An 18,209-nucleotide genomic window follows, 5' to 3' on the forward strand; every position below is an offset into this window, starting at 1 on the left:
TTGGGTTCAAGCAAAACATTCTCAGTATTATTCTATTAAGACAAATCATTAATATTATTTCTACTGAAGCAAAGCGAAGCCATAGTCCCTTAACAAAGCTTTGAATACAAACATAAACAGACTTGAATCCATGGGAATCTGTGGCATGTTTTAGCAACACAGGTGCAACATTTCTTTACTATTGGAGCCTATTAGGTGGTTTTCAAGGAATCCAGTAGGGATCCCCTCTAGCAGGTTTAAGGGGGCTCTAGTGTATAATTTCTGGTGGGCACTTCAGGCCATATTATATACATGTACTACAGTTGGTTTTTTTTTTTTTTTAACATTCCTCCATTGGTGTGTATCTATTTCCAAATGCTTCCATTTTCTATGGAGGGTGTGACTGTTGCCGGTTGGCATCTCCTTTAGAGAATGGAGGATATGGCTTCTGATTAATTCTCAATGACTAAGACATGGGGAATTGGTTGGTTCAAATTCCTATAGGAGGAGCCATTCTTTGTGCTGGATCTGTAAATAAAGGGATCATTCTAACAAAGAAGGGGAAGTTGGTCCCCTTTCCCTGCATCTGACCTTTTCTGTGATATTCTGAGAGTGTAGCAGAGATAGAAGCAAATCTAAGTTCTGGGGAGTAGGAGGGGAAGATGTGAAGAACTTTGCCACCATTAATGACTTTCTTGGGACAAGGCATGTATGAGTGACATGGACTTATACAAACCGCCTAGGAATTCCTGGCATCAGTATTGGAGAGGCATTTCCTAAACTATCAACCTCGTGACAGCTGTGGCAAGGGAAACCTCATGGTCCAAGTGGAGGAAGCACCTACTGCACAGAGAAGGAAGGGGATTTCTGAATCCCTGTCTCTTAGACGTCAGAGGGAATTTCCTGGGTAATATCAGTCTTGAAAGTGCTCCTCTAGTAACCCCAAGTTTGTGAGGTTCTAGACTTCTAGAGAGAGAATGGGAGGGTCCTGGGCAGTACCAGTCTCAGAGAAAAGAGGGATCACACATGTGGTTTGCACAGCTAGAGAGACCTGGGGGGGCAGATGCTGAGGGGCTGTTCACAAGCCAACCCAACTTTGTTTTCCTATTGAGAGAAGTCTGAACCAGGTATGATCTGGAGGCAGACCAGGGGAAAGTTGGACTTACCAGAATATTGGAATAATGGAGTTACCAGAATAAGCTCAGAACTGCATTACTTATGACCTCCAGAGCACTTTTATATATTTTCTGCCTTGTTTATGGGCTCCAATGAGTCCAAATCTGTGAAATGGAATAAAGGCTGCATAGGCTATCAGACCCCTATGATGTTTTCAGTAAACATGAACTGCTTTTCTTTGTTACAAGGGAGGATACTTAATATATGCACTGTTAACCTGTGTTAAGCTGTATTTGAGTAATAGGCAAAACAATATTCTGAAATTTTTCCAGTGTAAAACTTTAGGTGGGGTAATTAGAGAGACAAAGAGAGGGTTGGGAGCATTGGACCTGGAGGAAGGGTGGACACAGATTACAAAAATAAAAAGGGTTGTACTACAATAATCTCTCCATCCTGTGGCAACTTGCAGATCTTCCATCTTCAATAATTACATATCTAAAGCCATCCTTACAGAAATGATGCAAAGGAAAATGGAGTTTTTCTCCCCCTGCGATCCCATTTCCAAGCTTTGTCCCAGAGTCGAGTTGTGTGCACATCCTTGAACTCAGTTTCCTTTTCCGTAAAATGTAAATAATGACAATTATTGCATTTCCTGCCTCCTCCAAAGGGTGTCCTATCCAGCGGTCCTTCCCTCTGGGCCCTGCCTGCTTCTGGATACTCTTTCCATCCCGTCGCCTCCTAGGTTTTCAGCTATGCCGACCCCGCCTTCTTCGGTCCTCTCTCCTCTCTCCATGATTCTTTGTTCCTTGCCAAGGACCTCCCTCTCCGACCCTCCCCCTTCTTCCCCAGGCTGAAATCTGACAAAAGAGTCTCCTGCTGTTCCAAGAAAGCCCCCGGAAGTGTTGGGGGAGAAGGGGGAACCCTGAACTTGGCAGGTCCCCTGATGGGGGCTGGGTGTACTTCCGGCCGGGGGGCTCGGCGCCTGTGGATGCTTGGTCAGTGTGTGCAGCCCTCGGGGTCCGCGGTCCTGCCAAAACGTTTCTGGTTTGGTGTGGGGGAGCCCCTACCCATGTGGGCCCCTGTGTGTGTCCTCGGGAGTCTGTTTTCTTCTGTGTCCTGGTCCGGAGCGCGGGGAAGGGACCCGACAGAACGCAGGGAGCCCCGCCACCCGACTTGAGAACAGAGTGGGGACCTTCCCTCACCTGTGGCAGGACAGAACCGGAACCTTCCTTGGGAAAGGGGGAAGCCCCCTTGACCTGAGGACAGAGTGGGCGTCTTCCTCACTTGGGGACAGTACAGGAATGCAGGGAGCCCCACCCCAAACCTGAAGACACATGGTAGGGACCTCCTTCATGGGGGGCTGGTCGGTCCAAGAGAGGGGACCGCCCTCTCACTTGAGGGCAGGATGATTGGAGCTCGGGGACCTCCTGAACAGCTGTCGGGACAGAGCTTGGACCCTCCAATCATCTGGGGATAGGATGGAACAGAGTGCAGGGATCTCCTTCCCCACGATGGGTGGAGTTCGAGGCACCCACTCACCTGGGGTCTAGTTGTACAGAACGCTGGGGCGAACTGTGCCTTATCTAGGGGCTGGAAGAGTGGAGCACGGGGAACTCCCTTATCTGCCACTGAGACAGCCTGACACCACCTCTCTCTCCCCTGGGGACCGGACGGAACGTGGGACGGGTTGGGCACGTCCCTCAGCTGGGGTAGGAACCAGCTGAGCTTGGGGACTTCCGTCCCCTGGAGGAGAGTCAGAAGGAGCGCTGGGACAGCCCTCATCTGGAGGTGTCCTAAGACAGGGCTGGGCATCTGAGGGCAAGTTACAGTCTGGGCAAGCCCTTTAATTTTCTGTGCTTCATTTGAATTTCATTTATCTGCAATGTGCTGGTGCAATGGTTTTCAAAATCTCTTCCAGTTGTTTGTCCCAGGAACTCTTGGTGTCTGAGCAACTTTTAAATGGGTTTTAGTGGTAGCTTTTCCAGGAGCACTGCAAGCTAGGAGGAGAGGGATCTCCCCATTGAGGCTGGGGAGGTCGGTCAGGCATCTCTGGCATGAATTGATGGTTCCAGTGGGAGCCTAGATTATAACAGAGAGCCCTGTGGTCCCTTTTGGTTGTGTCTCTGAAAGAGGTGAGAGGAAGCCATGGCTTAAAGGGAGAAAGGACCTCTGAGAACTCTTTGAAGACAGTTTTCATGTTTTTGTTCCCAGTGCTGTTTATTCCTCAGAGTGGAAACTTAAAATAGGCTTTTGGGGCATCTATTCCATTTACATCAAGAAGATATTTGTCATTGAGAAAAGGACTAAGACTCCATTCATCATCCCTGTGACCTCCCAGGCCTAAACACTCCTGATCACCACTTTCCTGTAGGTATAGTTTCCCATGAGAATATAAACTCAAGGGCAGAGATCATCTTCATTAAATTATATGTATATTTATGTCCATGTAGAGTGCCCATCCCAGGGGGAAGTTGTAAAGAAATCTTGACTAAACATAAGAAAAAACTTGCTAACAAAACAGTGAAATGGGTTCCTAGATAGTGGAAGTCTAAACGGGAAGATTCTCTTTCAGAGGAATCTGGAGGAGATTCCTCTGAAGTCCCTTTTAGTTTTAAGAGTATAAAAATCTCTTCTTTTTGTATTTATTTTCAGGAGAGCTGAGCATCCTAGCCTGAGCTCCTTGGCATTCATTCTTTTCCACCTCTAGGCCCAGAGTGGTCCCAAACTCCCAGAAAGCAAGGTAAACCAATGCAGGACAAAATGTGTTTCTCTGCTTGACTATTGTTGGTTGAGTAGAGAACTTAATAAGGAGGCCAGTGGGTCTGCCAGGCCCTTTAAATGACACCGTCCCTCTTCAAGATGGGTGCTTGGGATAGGTTACTAGAGATAACATGATGTGTTGATATTTATATGTTATTTTCATGTATTTACAGTGTCCATCAGCCCAATAAACTGACCCAGAGCTATTTCTCTGCCATCTCTGGTGATGAGATGTGTGAGGCACTATGAAGACAGGTCTTGGGCCTTGTAGGTTTAGCCATTGGAAGGAGAAATGACCTAAGAGCCATCTCCAGGACAAATCAACTGAGGGTCTCATTGGTATAGAAAAGAAAACCCAAAAACCAAGTTTGAGTACATCTAGAATTCCCAGAGATGTAGGGTCCTGTATGTGCAACTGGGCTTACATGCCAGTCTATCTCATCCAAGAAAAGAATGAAGATAAGGTTTTCATCTTGGAGCCAGCCTATTCCCAGCAGAACAGACTGATTCTAGATCTCAGGGACAGAGGCCTTCAACTGTCCTTGGACCCTGAAGTGTGTTAAAGGCCAGGGAGTGTCCTTCCTGTGGCCAAACTGAAGGGAGGCTTAATGCAAAGTCACTTTTATTACATGCTGGCCTTGAGTGTTTTCCTCTTTCCTTATCATCTCCCTGTTGGCTTCTGCACCAATGCTGTTTTGTAATTTCTTAACTAGTTTTGGTATCGATTTGAGCTGGAAATTTTAACATTGGCATTAAAATTTGATGGCTGCACAAAGTACCTGGTTCTTTGGCTATGTTAACTCCACAGATGAGACTTTATTCATACTTGGGGTCTTTGGGGATGTTTCTTACCATAGATAGCTAGAGAGATCTTTATGATCATGTGGTACATCTCCCTCATTTCAGAAATGAGGAAATGGGCCCTGAAAAGTGAATGACTTGTTAAGAGTTGGGATTCAAACTGAGGGACTTTTTTTATATCATTCCTCTTAGGGTTTACACTTCCATCATAATTTCCATATGCTCTCCCTTTCTCATTTTACCAGGACAATTTTTCTTTTCCTCGAGTCCTATCTGTGCACTGCAACAGGAAGTTACAGGAAGTTTCCTTGGAGATGGCAGCCCTGGGTCCACCAAGCAGGTCACCTCCTGTTCCACCTGCCATCTCATTGTCCTCACCTGGAGTACAGCCTGATCCCCCACACCACCAGGCTCATCTTCACTTCTATCATCATAAACATGGTACTCACTAATTTCTTAGAATGATATTCACTGACCTCTCAGAATGAATGAAAAAGCATTTGTTATTTGTTTGCTATGTGCCAGGCAATGTGCTAAGCATTAGGATATAAATATAAACACAGAGTCCCTGCCAGCAAAGAGGGGAAACTAACACACATAGGAGAGTAGTAGCCAGGGAGGGGCACTTTGGTCTAGAAAGTTAGAGGCGCCATGGGGGGAAAGATTGACAACCCCCTTCCCAGAGTAGTGGCAGTGAACAGATGTGTGAAGTACTAGGAAGACAGATCTTGGGCTCTGTAGATTTAATCACTGGAAGGAGAAGTGGGGAGGGACCTCAGAGTCCTCTCTACAATGAGCCAATCAAGGGTCTCATTGGTATGAAATGGAAGACAAAAAAATCAGACACTACGTCATGTGGTACAGCCATAAACTTTCCATTTCAACACCATTTCCAGACCTTTTTCTGCCTTACTTCAAGCTGTGAAGAACTTGGGAAATCCTCAGATTATCCCATGAAGATCAGGTTCTAGATGTAAACTCTTGACTTGTGTCTGTAAAACAAAGAGTTGGGCTAGGTTATTTCTAAGATATTTTTTAAGTTCTATACACTATGCTCCTCAAAAGGAGGCTGGTCATTTATTCTCTGTCTGAAGAACCTCTCATTCCACTTTTTGAAAAATATATATATTTTATTTTTCCCCCAACTACATATTAAAACAATTTTTAAAATATTTTTTAAAGTTTTGTGTTCCAAATTCTATCCCTCCCTCCTTCCTTCCTCTCTCCCCTCTCTGAAATAGTAAACAATCAGATATGGGTTATACATTATATGTGCAATCATGTAAAACATTTCCATATTAGTCATTTTGTACAAGACTCAAATTAAAGAAAAAGAATGGAAGTGAAAAATAGCATGCTTCAGTCTGTGTTGAAACAATATGAATTCTTTCTCTGCAGGCAGACAGTATGTTTCATCATTAGTCCTTTGGGATTTTCTTGGATCATTGTATTGCTGAGAATAGCTAAGTCATTCACAGCTCTTCATCAAACAATATTGCTGTAACTGTGTGCAATGTTCTTCTGGTTCTGTTCACTTCACTTTGCATCAGTTCATGTAAGTCTTTCCAGGATTTCTGAAATCATCCTGCTCATCATTTCTTATAGCACCACAATATTCCATTACATTCATATACCACAGCTTGTTTAGCCATTTCCCAATTGATGGGCATCCCTTTGATGTCTAATTCCTAGCCACCACAAAAAGAGCTGATGTAAATATTTTTGTACAAATAGATCCTTTCTTTTTTATGTCTTTGGGATATAGATCTAGCAGTGGTATTGCTAGCTCAAAGGGTATGCACAGTTTTATACACCTTTGGGCATCGTTCCAAATTGTTCTCCAGAATTGTTGGCTCAGTTCACAACTCCACAATAGTGCAGTAGTGTCCCAGTTTTCCCACATCCCCTCCAGCATTTATCCTTTTTTTGTCATATTAGTCAATCTGATAGGTGAGGTAGTACCTCAGAGTTGTTTTAACTTGCATTTCTCTAATCAATAGTGATTTAGAGCATTTTTTTTCACATGACTCTAGATAGCTTTGATTTCTTTGTTTGAAAACTGCCTGTTCATGTCCTTTGACCATTTATAAATTGGGGAATGACTTGTATTTTTATTAATTAGACTCAGTTCTCTATATATTTGAGAAATGAGACCATTATGAGAGGTACATGTTGCAAAAACCCAGTTTTCTTCTTTCCTTATAATTTTGGTTACATTAATATTGTACAAAAACTTTTAAATTTTATAGAGTCAAAATGATCTATTTTACATTTTGTAATGCCCTCTATCTTTTTGTTTGGTTATAAAGTCATAGATCTGACAGATAAACAATTCCACGCTCTTCTAATTTGCTTATGTTATCATCCTATATGTGTAAATCATGTCCCCATTTTGAACTTATCTTGGTATACACTGTGACATGTTAGTTTCATTGCCTATACCTAGTTGCTGTCATACTGTTTTCTGGTTTTCCTAGCAGTTTTTGTGAAATAATGAGTTTTTGTTCTAAAAGCTTGGATCTTTGGGTTTATCATATTACTATGGTCATTTACTATACTGTAATTTGTACCTAATCTATTCCACTGATCCACCACTCTATTTCTTAGCCTGTTTTGCTAATTACCACTTTATAATACAATTTGAGATCTGGTATGGCTAGACTGCCTTCTTTTTCTTTTCTTTTTTTGGAGGGGGTAAGGTAAGGCAATTGGGGTTAAGTGAATTGCCCAAGGTCACACAGCTAGTAAATGTGTCAAATGTCTGAGGCCGGATTTGAACTCAGGTCCTCCTGACTCCAGGGCTGGTGCTCTATTCACTGTGTCACCTAGCTGCTCCAACTGCCTTTTTTCACATTTTTTTTTCATTGATTCCCTTAATATCATTGAAGTTTTTTTTCTTCCAGGTGAATTTTGTTATTATTTTTTCTAGCTCTATAAATAATTTTTTGATAGTTTGATTGGTATGGCATTGGACAGATAGATTAATTTATAACATAATAATAATATATAATATAATATCAAAATTTTCATTTTTGTTATATTGGCTCAGCTTATCTATGAGCAATTGTTTAGATATGACTTTGTGAAAAAGTGTTTTGTAGTTGTGTTCATAAAGTTCCTGTATTTATATGAGCAGGTAGACTCCCGAGTATTTTATATTATTTACAGTTATTTTAAATGAAATTTCTCTATCTCTTGCTGCCAGGCTTTGTTGGTCATATAAAGAAATGCTGGTGATTTATGTGATTTTATCTTATATCCTGCCACTTTTACTAAAGTTGTTAATAATTTCAAGTTGTTTCTTAGTTGATTCTCTAGTATTTTCCAAGTATAGCATCATATTATCTGCAAAAGTGATTGTTTTGTTTCCTCATTGCCTATTCTAAGTCCTTCAATTTCTTTTTTTCTTATTGTTATAGTTAACATTTCTAGTGCAATATTGAATAAGATGTGAAAATGGGCATCCTTGCTTTACCCCTGAATGTATTGGGAAGGCTTTTAGTTTATTCCCATTACAGATAATGCTTGCTGATGGTTTTAGATAGATATTACTTATCATTTTAACATAAGCTCCATTTATATTCTCCAATGTTCTTTTTTTTTTTTGCCTTTTTTTTGGAGGGGCAATTGGGATTAAGTGACTTGCCCAAGGTCACACGGTTTTTTGTGTTGTGTCTGAGGCCGGATTTGAACTCAGGTCCTCCTGACTCCAGGGCCGGTGCTCTATTCATTGTGCCACCTAGCCGTCCCCTCTCCAGTGTTCTTAATAGGAATGGATGTTGCATTTTTTCAGAGGCTTTTTCTGCATCTATTAAGATAATTATATGGTTTCTATTGGTTTTAATTATTGATATGGTCAATTATGCTGATAGTTTTCCTAATATTGAAACAGCCCTGCATTCCCAGTATAAATTCCTCCTGGTCATAGTGTCTAATCCTTGTGATATATTGCTATAGTTTCTTTTCTAGTATTTTGTTAAAAATTTTTGCATCTAATATTCATTAGGGAAATTGGTCTATAATTTTATTTCTCTGTTTTGGCTCTTTCTGGTTTAGTATCAGTGTCATATTTGTGTCATAAAAGGAATTTGGTGGGACCCCTTCTTTGCTTATTTTGCCAAATTGTTTATATAGTATTAGGATTAATTGTTCCTTAAATTGTTGGTAGAATTCACCTGTGAATCCATCTGGCCCTGAGAATTTTTCCTTAGGGAGTTCGTTGTTGGCTTGTTTGATTTCTCCTTCTGAGAATGAGTTAAGTATTTTATTTCTTCTGTTAATCCGGGTCATTTATATTTTTATGGATATTCACCTATTTAATTTAAATTGTCAAATTTATCGGCATATAGTTGGGCAAAATGGCTCCTAACAATTGTCTTAATTTCCTCTTCATTGATGGTGAATTCACCCTTTTCATTTTTGATACTAGTAATTTGGTTTTATTCTTTCCTTTTTAAAAATAAAATTAACCAATGACTTGTCTATTTTGTTGTTGTTTTTTTCATAAAACCAGATTCTAGTTTTATTTTTTAGTTCAATAGTTTTCTTACTTTCAATTTTGTTAATCTCTCCTTTGATTTTCAGGATTTCCAATTTGGTATTTAATGGGGGGGGGGTTAATTAATTCTTTTTCTAGTTTTTTTAAGTTGCATGCCCAGTTGATTGATCTGCTTTTTCTCTGTTTTACTGATGTAGGTAGTTAGAGATGTAAAATTTTTCCCTAAGTTCCATTTTGGTTGCATCCCATAAATTTTGGTATGTTGTCTCATTGTTGTAATTTTCTTTAAGGAAATTATCTGTTGTTTTTATGAATTGTTCTTTGAACCACTTATTTTTTAGGATTAAATTATTTAGTTTCCAATTAATTTTTATTTATCTTTCTATTGCCTGTTACTGAATGTAATTTTTATTACATTATGATCTGAAGAGGGTGAATTGACTATTTCTGCCTTTCTGCATTGTTTTGTGAGGTTTTTATGTCCTAATACATGGTCAGTTTTTGGGTCAGAGCCATGCACTGCTGAGAAAATTTTTCAATTTTCTCCAGAGACCTACCATATCTAACTTTTCCAGAATTTTTTACCTTCTTAACTTCTTTCTTGTATTATTTTTTGGTTTATCTATTTCTGAGAGGGGAAACTTGAGGTCCCCCTCTAGAATGGTTTTGTTTTCTATTTCCTCCTGTAATTCATTCAACTTCCCCTTCAAAAATACAGATACTATACCATTTGATGCATATATGTTTAGTATTGATATGACAATTATCTGTGGTACCCTTCAGCAAGATATAGTTTCCTTCTTTATCTCTCTTAGATTAGATCTATGTTTGCTTTTGCTTTTTCCAAGATCATGATTGCTACCCCTGCTTTCTTTACTTCAGCTAGAGCATAATAGATTTTTTTTTACCTATTTTGAAGTAAGTTTTGTTTTTTTTTTAAATTCAGGTTTGGTCATTTAATTAGTCCTCTATTTCATTAAATATCCATCTTTCCCCCTGAAAGATTATATTCAGTTTTGCTGGGTAGGTAATTTTTGGTTGTAATCCTGACTCCTTTGCCTTCCAGTATATCATATTCCAAGTCCTGTGGTTCTTTAATGTGGAAGATACCAAATCCTGTATAATCCTAATTGTAGCTCCATAATATTTGAAATGTTTCTTTTTGGCTGTTTGAAGTACTTTTTTTTTAAGATTTTATTTAGTATTTTATTTTTCCCTAGTTACATGTAAAAGCAATTTTTAACATTTATTTTTAAAACTTTGAGTTCCAAATTCTCTTTGTTTGTTCCTTCCTTCCTTCCTCCCTCCCACCCCACCCCCCACTGAGAAGGCAAAGTTTTATATAGACAGTACAAGTGTAGTTATACAGAACATCCATAATAGTCATATTGTGAAAGAAAACATAGACAAGGAAAAAAAAAGTTTTAAAAAAAAGCATGCTTCAGTGGTATTTAGACACCATTAATTCTTTCTCTGGGGATGGATAGCATTTTTCATCATAAGTCCTTCAGATTTATCTTGGATTGCTGTATTGCTGCTTGCTGTACTTTTTCCTTGATCTGAGAGCTCTAGAATTTGACTGTGATTTTCTTGGGAGTTTTCATTTTGTGATCTCTTTCAGGTGGTGATTGGTGAATTCTTTCCATTTCTATTTTGCCCTCTGGTTCTAGTATATCAAGGCAGCTTTCCTTGATAATTTCTTGAAATGTATTGTCCTGGCCTTTTTTTTTCAACCATAGCTTTCAGATAGTCCAATAATTTTTAAATTATCTCTTCTGGATCTATTTTCTGGGTCAGTTTTTTTCCAATGAGAAATTTCACATTTTCTTCTATTTTTTACTTTTTTTTTGCTTTTTGGAGGGCAATTGGGGTTAAGTGACTTGCCCAAAGTCACATGGCTAGTAAGTGTGTCAAGTGTCTGAGGCCAGATTTGAACTCAGGTCCTCCAACCTTCAGGGCCTCTATTCACTTCAACACCTAGCCACCCCTATTTTTTAACCTTTTTTATTTTGTTTTATTGTATCTTGATGTCTCACGGAATCATTAGCTTCCACTTGCTCAATTCTAATTTTTAAGGAATTATTTAGTGAATTTTAAAAATATCTTTTTGCATGCTGTTGACTTTTTTCATTATTCTCTTGCAATGCTCTCATTTTTCCCCAATTTTTTTTCTACTTTTCTAATTTGCTTTTTAAGCTCTTTCAGGAGTTCCTTTTGGGGCTGAGATAAAATTATATTTTTCTCTGAGGCTTCACATGTAGTCATTTTGACACTATTGTCCTCTTCTAAGTTTGTGCCTTGATCCTCCCCATCACCATAGTATCTTTCTATAGTCAAGTTCTTTTTTTGTTTGTTTTTCACTCATTTTTTTCCTGTGTCTTTAGTGACTTGGTGTTTTTATGTAAGTTAGGCTCTTGTCCTGTACTGTCCCAAGCTTTTTGTGCTATGACTCAGAGTCTTGCTTCTGACTTTCACTGGGATTCAGGAACTTGCTCCTTACTTGTACTGGAGGGTTTGATTCCTTTTTGGCTTGTACTAGGGAGTGGGGCTCCCTGTTGACCTTTCCAGGGTGTGGGGTTTCTCTGCTGGCCTGTACTGGGGGCAGGGTCTCCCTGCTGGGTTACTATGAAAACAATCTTTCTGCTGGTTGTCCCTGGTGGGGGAGGGATCTTGTTGCTGGTCTGCCCCAGTGGTGAGGTCTTGCGGCTGGGTTGCTATGGAAACAGTGCCTCTCTGGGGGAGGACCCCGGTGCTATTAGCCACTACTGGTCAGCAAAAGGGTCAAGGCCTGGCTAGTGGCTTGTGTTGGAGGTAGGGTCTTGCTGTGCTGCAGAAACCGCTGGCTTGCCTAGGCGGCTACTGGTTTGCAGGAGGGTGGGCCTCGCTGGTGGATAACCTGAGGTTCACTGCTATGAAACGAGCTGCTCTTGGTCTCTGACCTTGCTCTCCTTCTACTCCAGGGAGATGACCTTTCCTGCCAGTCTGGTCATCTCTGCTCCTGCATTGATTCTGAGGTGGTTTTCAAGTTGTTTGGAGGGGAATTTGGGAGGGCTCCCTCTTCACTCTGCCATCTTGGCACTGGAAGACACCACTCCACTTTTTGACTACTTTTATCCTTTGGAAAATCTTATGTTAAACTGAAATCTACTCCTTTGGGTCATGCCTACTCCTATAACTCACCATCTATTAGTCAGCTGTTTTGAGAACATGCTTTTAATCAAACTACTTCCTTTTACACTGTTCACTTCTAATTCTCCCCAGTTCTACCCCAGCCCGATTTACCCTACTGTTTGTTTGCTGGATGTGCCATTTGGTACTTCACTTCTATTGTAAACAAATGTTCCTACATCCTCAGATATTTCAGGCAATAATCTGCTTTAGGAGGTGTGGGGAGGTGTCTCTTTCTGACTAGAGGTCTTCAAGGAGAGGCTGGTTGATTACTTATCAGGAATATTAGAGGGGGCTCATACTTGGGTATCAATGAGTTGGACTACATGACCTCTGTGGTCCCTCACCAACCTCTTCCCACATAGCCAGCCACTCTTCATAGTCCTAATAGGACCAGGCAGAGAGGTGATCATTCCTCAATGACCTTTGATCTTTTGAGGTCTATTCAGTGAGTTGGGGACAACCTTCACTCCTGTCTTCCTGGTGCCTCTACCAATCTTCTGTTTTTTGGTCTTTTTTTTTTTTGGAGGGGGAAGGGCAGGGCAATTGGGGTTAAATGACTTGCCCAAGGTCACACAGCTAGTAAGTGTTAAGTGTCTGAGGTCGAATTTGAACTCAGATCCTCAGCTGGCTCTCTACCAATCTTCTTATCCCCTTCTGCATCATCCTTGAAGATTTCCAGTCATGTTCACATGAAATACTTTGACCTCAAATCCCTCCACTGTCCTTTTTCAGCCACATACCAACTCTCATTTTCTTTGTTTGTTTTCACTGCCAAGGAAAATGACTTTTGTCCTGGAAACAACCGAACAAAAATGGTTGATACTCAGGATAAATAGGAAGATGGTAAGAGGTTGTCCTTGGCAAACGTAAGTCACTTGGCCAAAGGAACTCTGTATCATTGGGTATGAAAAGAAATGGTAGATGTGACTGAGGAACCACTGTCAGTGATATCTGAAAGCTATCAGATAACAGGAGAGGTATCTTTAGATAGAGGGGAAAATGTTCAGATTTTCAAAAAAAAGGGAAGAATGAGAGAATTTGTCAATCATAGGCCAGTGAGCTCAACCTTAATTCTTGGCAAAATTCTAAAATGTATTATTTGTGACCGTCTAAAAAAGAAAGAGGGAAAGAAAGAAGTAAAGAAAGAAAAGAAAGGAAGAGGTTAGTACAAGGAACTGACTTGATTCCAGTGAACTCTGAATTCGAGACTAACCTGCTCAGGGTGAACTAACTTTATTTCCTTTTTTCATAGGATTAGTAAATTGGAAGATGAAGGGAATGCTCTAGATAAAATTTACCTAGATTTTAGCAAAGGGTTTGTTAATGTTATCTCATGTTAGGATGGAAAAGATAAATAATGGATCTGAAAGCAGAAGACCCAGGTTCAAAATGCTCCTCTGCTACCTTGTGACCTTGGGCAAGTCACTTAAATTCCTTGGGTCCCACTTTCCTTAGCTGTAAAACAAAAGGGTGGACTAGATGGCCTCTTATGGTCCCTTCCAGCTTTAAAATCTATGATCTGGTTCATTCCTTTCCTTCTAAACTCCATGAAGAGGATTCTCTCCTGTTACCATCCCAGAAGCAGTTTCATATTGTATACAATGGACCACTAAAGTCTGAGCTCAATCCACATGAGAGCAAAATTAACTTGAATTGGCCCTAGTCTGTCCCATAGCATCTGCACCAGTCCGTCAGTCGGTCAATAAACATTGAATGCCTACTATGTGCCAGTCACCAGGCTAAGTGCTGGGGATACAAAGGAAAGCTTAAAACAGCCCTGAGGAGGTGAAGGGAGGGCCTGATTTAGGTTACCTTGGAGCTTACCTCAGCATCTTGGCTAACAGTCTATCCTTCCTGCCAAGAAAAGAGTTCCACTTGTGTCTTAGGGTAGAAGGCTCTCTATTCCCAGCACAAACCAACCTTTCTTCCCCCCATGTATAGCATTTCCAGTCTCTAAACCTGAAATGATCTCCCAGCTGGAAAGAGGTGAAGAACCATGGAACCCAGGTCTATAGGGAGGTAAGCCATAAGAGAATTCAGAAAGCCAGGTATGCTGACCCAGGAAAGACTCAGTCACAGGAGTCAAAGGGAAGTAGCAGACCTGATGCATGTGGATGAGAGAAATGAATGAAAAGGCATTAATTAAATGTTTACTATGGCGCCTTTGACCCTTAGGGTGGGGACCTCTCCTAGGGATCTATCTGCCCAGGAGTGAAGTTAGACTGTGAAAGTAGGGCTCATTCTTTCCCTTTCCTCTCCTTGGGGCCTCTGTTTTGTCCACCACGCCTCCCAAAAGGTGATGACCCTTTCTTAGACTCAGCTTCTTTCTCCCAGGCTCTCCATTAGGCTCTCCACTGAGGCCAGCCTCAGACCACTCACTTTACTCCTCTTTCATCCAGCCCACTAGGTTACTTCTAAAAAGTTGTCCTGTTTAAAAATAAGGTCCCTGGCTTTGTTCAAGGCCCAGCTCAGGCACTTGCTCCAGGAAGCCCCTTCTGATTCCTCCGATTGTTAGTGACCCTCTGCCCCCAAATCCCTTTGTATTTACAAGACCATAGATTCAGAGCTAGCAGGAACCACAGGGTCATCTAGTCCAATGCTCTCATTTTACAGCTGAAGAATCTGAGGCCTATAAAGTTAGGTGACTCACCTAAAGCTATAAGTAGTAGGGATAAGAACAGAGTTTACTTTCTGTATTTTGTATATTCTTATCTGTATATAGGTTGTCTTCCCAGAGTATAAAATGTGACTCCTTGAAGGGACTGTTGCTATTTTTTTTATCTTTTTTTCCCTAGTGTCTACTGGTGCCTGGCACACAGGCCCTTAGTAATATTTGTTGAGTTGAATTAAATTGGTATTTAACATCAGGCACACAGTTGTAGTCATTGCGTCCCAAAAGTGTTAGTGCAGTCTTAATCATCAAGAGCTTAATACTTAATAACTTAAAACTGTACTAAGACTTTTGGGACATAATATGTAGTATTCCTTCATACCACCTCACCTCATATAAGTCCCGTATTTCTTTGAATGCTTTATAGTCATCATTTCTCTCAGTTTGGTGATTAATTTGCATACCATGATTTTTTTTTCCATCCCTGACCTCAGTATTTTCAATTTTTTGCTATTATGGTTCTTTGAGGCATATTTTTGTAGAGATAGGTCTTTTCCCCTCCCATAAATAATGTCCTGAAGGTATAAAAGCTTAGTAGTGGAGGTTACAGGGTCAAAAAGTATGAATATTTTTGTAATTCCTATTGTATAATTCTACAATACCTTCCAAAAAGATCTAATTCATAGCATCACCAGCAGTGTTATTATTCCAAAGTCCCAGAAATGAATAGTAAAATGGCAGTAAAAGTTGTAACCAGGTGCTTATGGTGGAGGTGTAAACAACCACAAGGAGCTAAAAAAATATTGCCGAAATTCTCAAATAGTATGGAGAGTTGGGAAGATTGTGTACTGGCTGTCATCAGATGTTTGATGTCTGCATTTTTACCACAGCCAACTGACTTGTGTTCCAAGTATAGTCTGATCTTCACCTGGGAAAAGGTGGTGGAAAGGACTCAAAAAATGTTTCTCCTCATACGAGAGAATGAAGTGTTCCTAAGGAGAGGCAAGGTTTCAGATGGGGGGAAGAAGGGGTATGAAGCAGAGGAGGGTTGAGACTTGATCCTTGTCAGAATGTTGGGAGAGTACAAGATTGTTACAGTGGAAGGAAGACAGTTGTAAATTAGAACTTAAAAAAACAACTTCAGGCTCTTGAAGAAGAGGGAGCTGTATGCACCAATAGTAGAAGCTGAGGTGAGAGTTCATCCAGCAAGACTCAAAGGGATGAGAGAGAAAAAAAGAGAAGCAATTCAGAGTAGTTGGTGGTTCCTTCCTCAAGAGTAGGCAGCTAATTGTCAACCTGATAACAATAGAGAGGTCTTTTGTCTTTGGGAAGTACTTAGCCAACAGAAGACTTTCCAACATTTATCCGAATGGATGATAACCATCCACTTCTGCAATTTATGTGGGTGTGAATGATACTGTCAAAGGGAAACTTTAAAAATACTGCTAATGTTTATGAAATTTTAGGTGAGCACTTGAAGACCATAGGGTTATACTTTCTTCACTTTTGCTGATTGAAAGCAAGAGGTACACAAGAAATAAATGAGAAGGTAATTGCTGGCTAAGAAAATGGTATCCCAGACTGGAATTTGGACTTCTGGATCATGTCATAAAACACAAGGATGACAGATTCCTGGACAAGAATGGAGTACAACTGACAAAGCTGACAAATACATATTTACAGAATATCTTGTAAATCTAATAAAAAGTTAGAAAACTACAAAAGATAGGGAAGTGAGAAAACTGCTTGTTATCTATTCCCCAAAAGAGTAATAATAGAAAATAGCTACAAAAAATAATAAGAATTATAGTTGAGATACCCAGAAGTTCATAGGAAATAAATCTGAGAATGGAGTCAGTAAAAATCCTTTGTCTCCAAGGTCCAGTCACAAATGCCCAAAGTTCAGGCAAAAAAAGAGAAGTTAGAAGTTTTAATGAAAGGAGGTAAATTTGATCTTGTAGGTATCACTGAAACTTAGGATGAAGTCTGTATCAGGTTCATGGCTCTGGACAGGCTTATTTTCTAAATAACTGAGTAGAACTGGTTGTGAGAATGGAAATAATTAGAACTCTGGAGCATCTCTGTCTGGCCTAGTTCTAACCCCTACCTGCCTAGTTTGTGATAGAGGAAAGCTGGCATAGTTTGATATGCGGTCTGGGTTTGGGGAAAGCAGATTTTCAAAGATTTCAGAGGAAAGAGTGATTGATTTAGAGTCAGAGGACCTGGGTCCTTCTACTTAATCACTCTAAGTAAATGACTTTCACCTCTCTAGGCCTGTTTCTTCACCTGATTACTCCTAAGGTTTCTTCCAGCTCTACCTTTGCATGATACCTCCAAGTTCTTAAAATTTTTAATTTGATTATTTTAAAAATTGGTTGATAATTTAAGAAATTTTGACAATCACCTGCTATAGTTTTACTATTTGAGAATAGTACTTGTTCAAGAGGTCCAAATCTTTGTAGATTTTTGATGTCTTTTCAAAAAAACTCTAATACAAAGTTTTAAAAAAGTCATTTATTTAGCCAGCCAGTTAAATAAAGGCAAAAACCTGTCTGCCATTAAGGAGCTCACATTTTAATGGGGGAAACAGCATGTAAATAAATATGTACATAGGAGATGTACACAGTGTAAATGAGACACAATCTCAGAGAAAAGCACTGGTGTGGAGGGGACAGACAGTTCTAGGAGTAATGGCTTACATTAGATGGGATTGGAGTTAGAAGTTTTGAGAGGCCAGGAGAGCCAGGAGGTAAGGGGGGAGGATGGGGAGCATCCTATGCATGGCAAGCAATGAGTATAAGGAGTAAGAAGCCAGAGAAAGAAGTTAGTACATCACGTGGGAAGAACTGCAAGTAGGCTAGTGTCATTGGACAATAGAACACACAACAGGGAGAAGTGGAGGTGCTATGAGGGGCTTTAAATGTGAAATAGCCATGGGTTTCCATTTAGTAGTAGTAATGCTGCCTTCTTTACATATTTTAAAGTACTTTCAACATCTATATTTGGTATCTTTTAGGAATTAAAGTTTTTTTTTTTCCAGAAATCAGATGACATTTGTATCTTGTTTTAGGCTGCGAGATTGGTGCTGAGAAGGAAGAATGGACCCCGAAACAAGAGTTTCCTGAGGAATCGGGATCACATCACACAGGCCTGCCCTCTTCAGGACTCCTGGATGTCCTTCAGGGACCAGAGTCCCATGAATCTTGTAAGACTGAGGACAATTCAGAGAGGCAGAAAGATTCCTCATCTGGGAAAACTCCCAAAGGGAAGGGA

General features: G+C 40.2%; 1 long non-coding RNA gene and 1 pseudogene across 1 annotated transcript; both read left to right on the forward strand.

Annotated features, from left to right (window-relative positions):
- Positions 1-18,209, forward strand: part of LOC138167944 (zinc finger protein 850-like) — a 50,851-nt pseudogene that overhangs the window by 31,695 nt on the left and 947 nt on the right.
- LOC138167947 (uncharacterized) lies at positions 4,960-18,128 on the forward strand. Its single transcript, XR_011170000.1, has 3 exons — positions 4,960-5,097; positions 6,055-6,211; positions 18,007-18,128. It is a non-coding gene; the product is annotated as an uncharacterized lncRNA (long non-coding RNA).

The sequence above is a fragment of the Petaurus breviceps genome, unplaced genomic scaffold (assembly GCF_028583685.1).
Source record: "Petaurus breviceps papuanus isolate PSGF00001 unplaced genomic scaffold, PetGlider_PUasm1.0 339, whole genome shotgun sequence".
Taxonomy (NCBI): domain Eukaryota; kingdom Metazoa; phylum Chordata; class Mammalia; order Diprotodontia; family Petauridae; genus Petaurus; species Petaurus breviceps.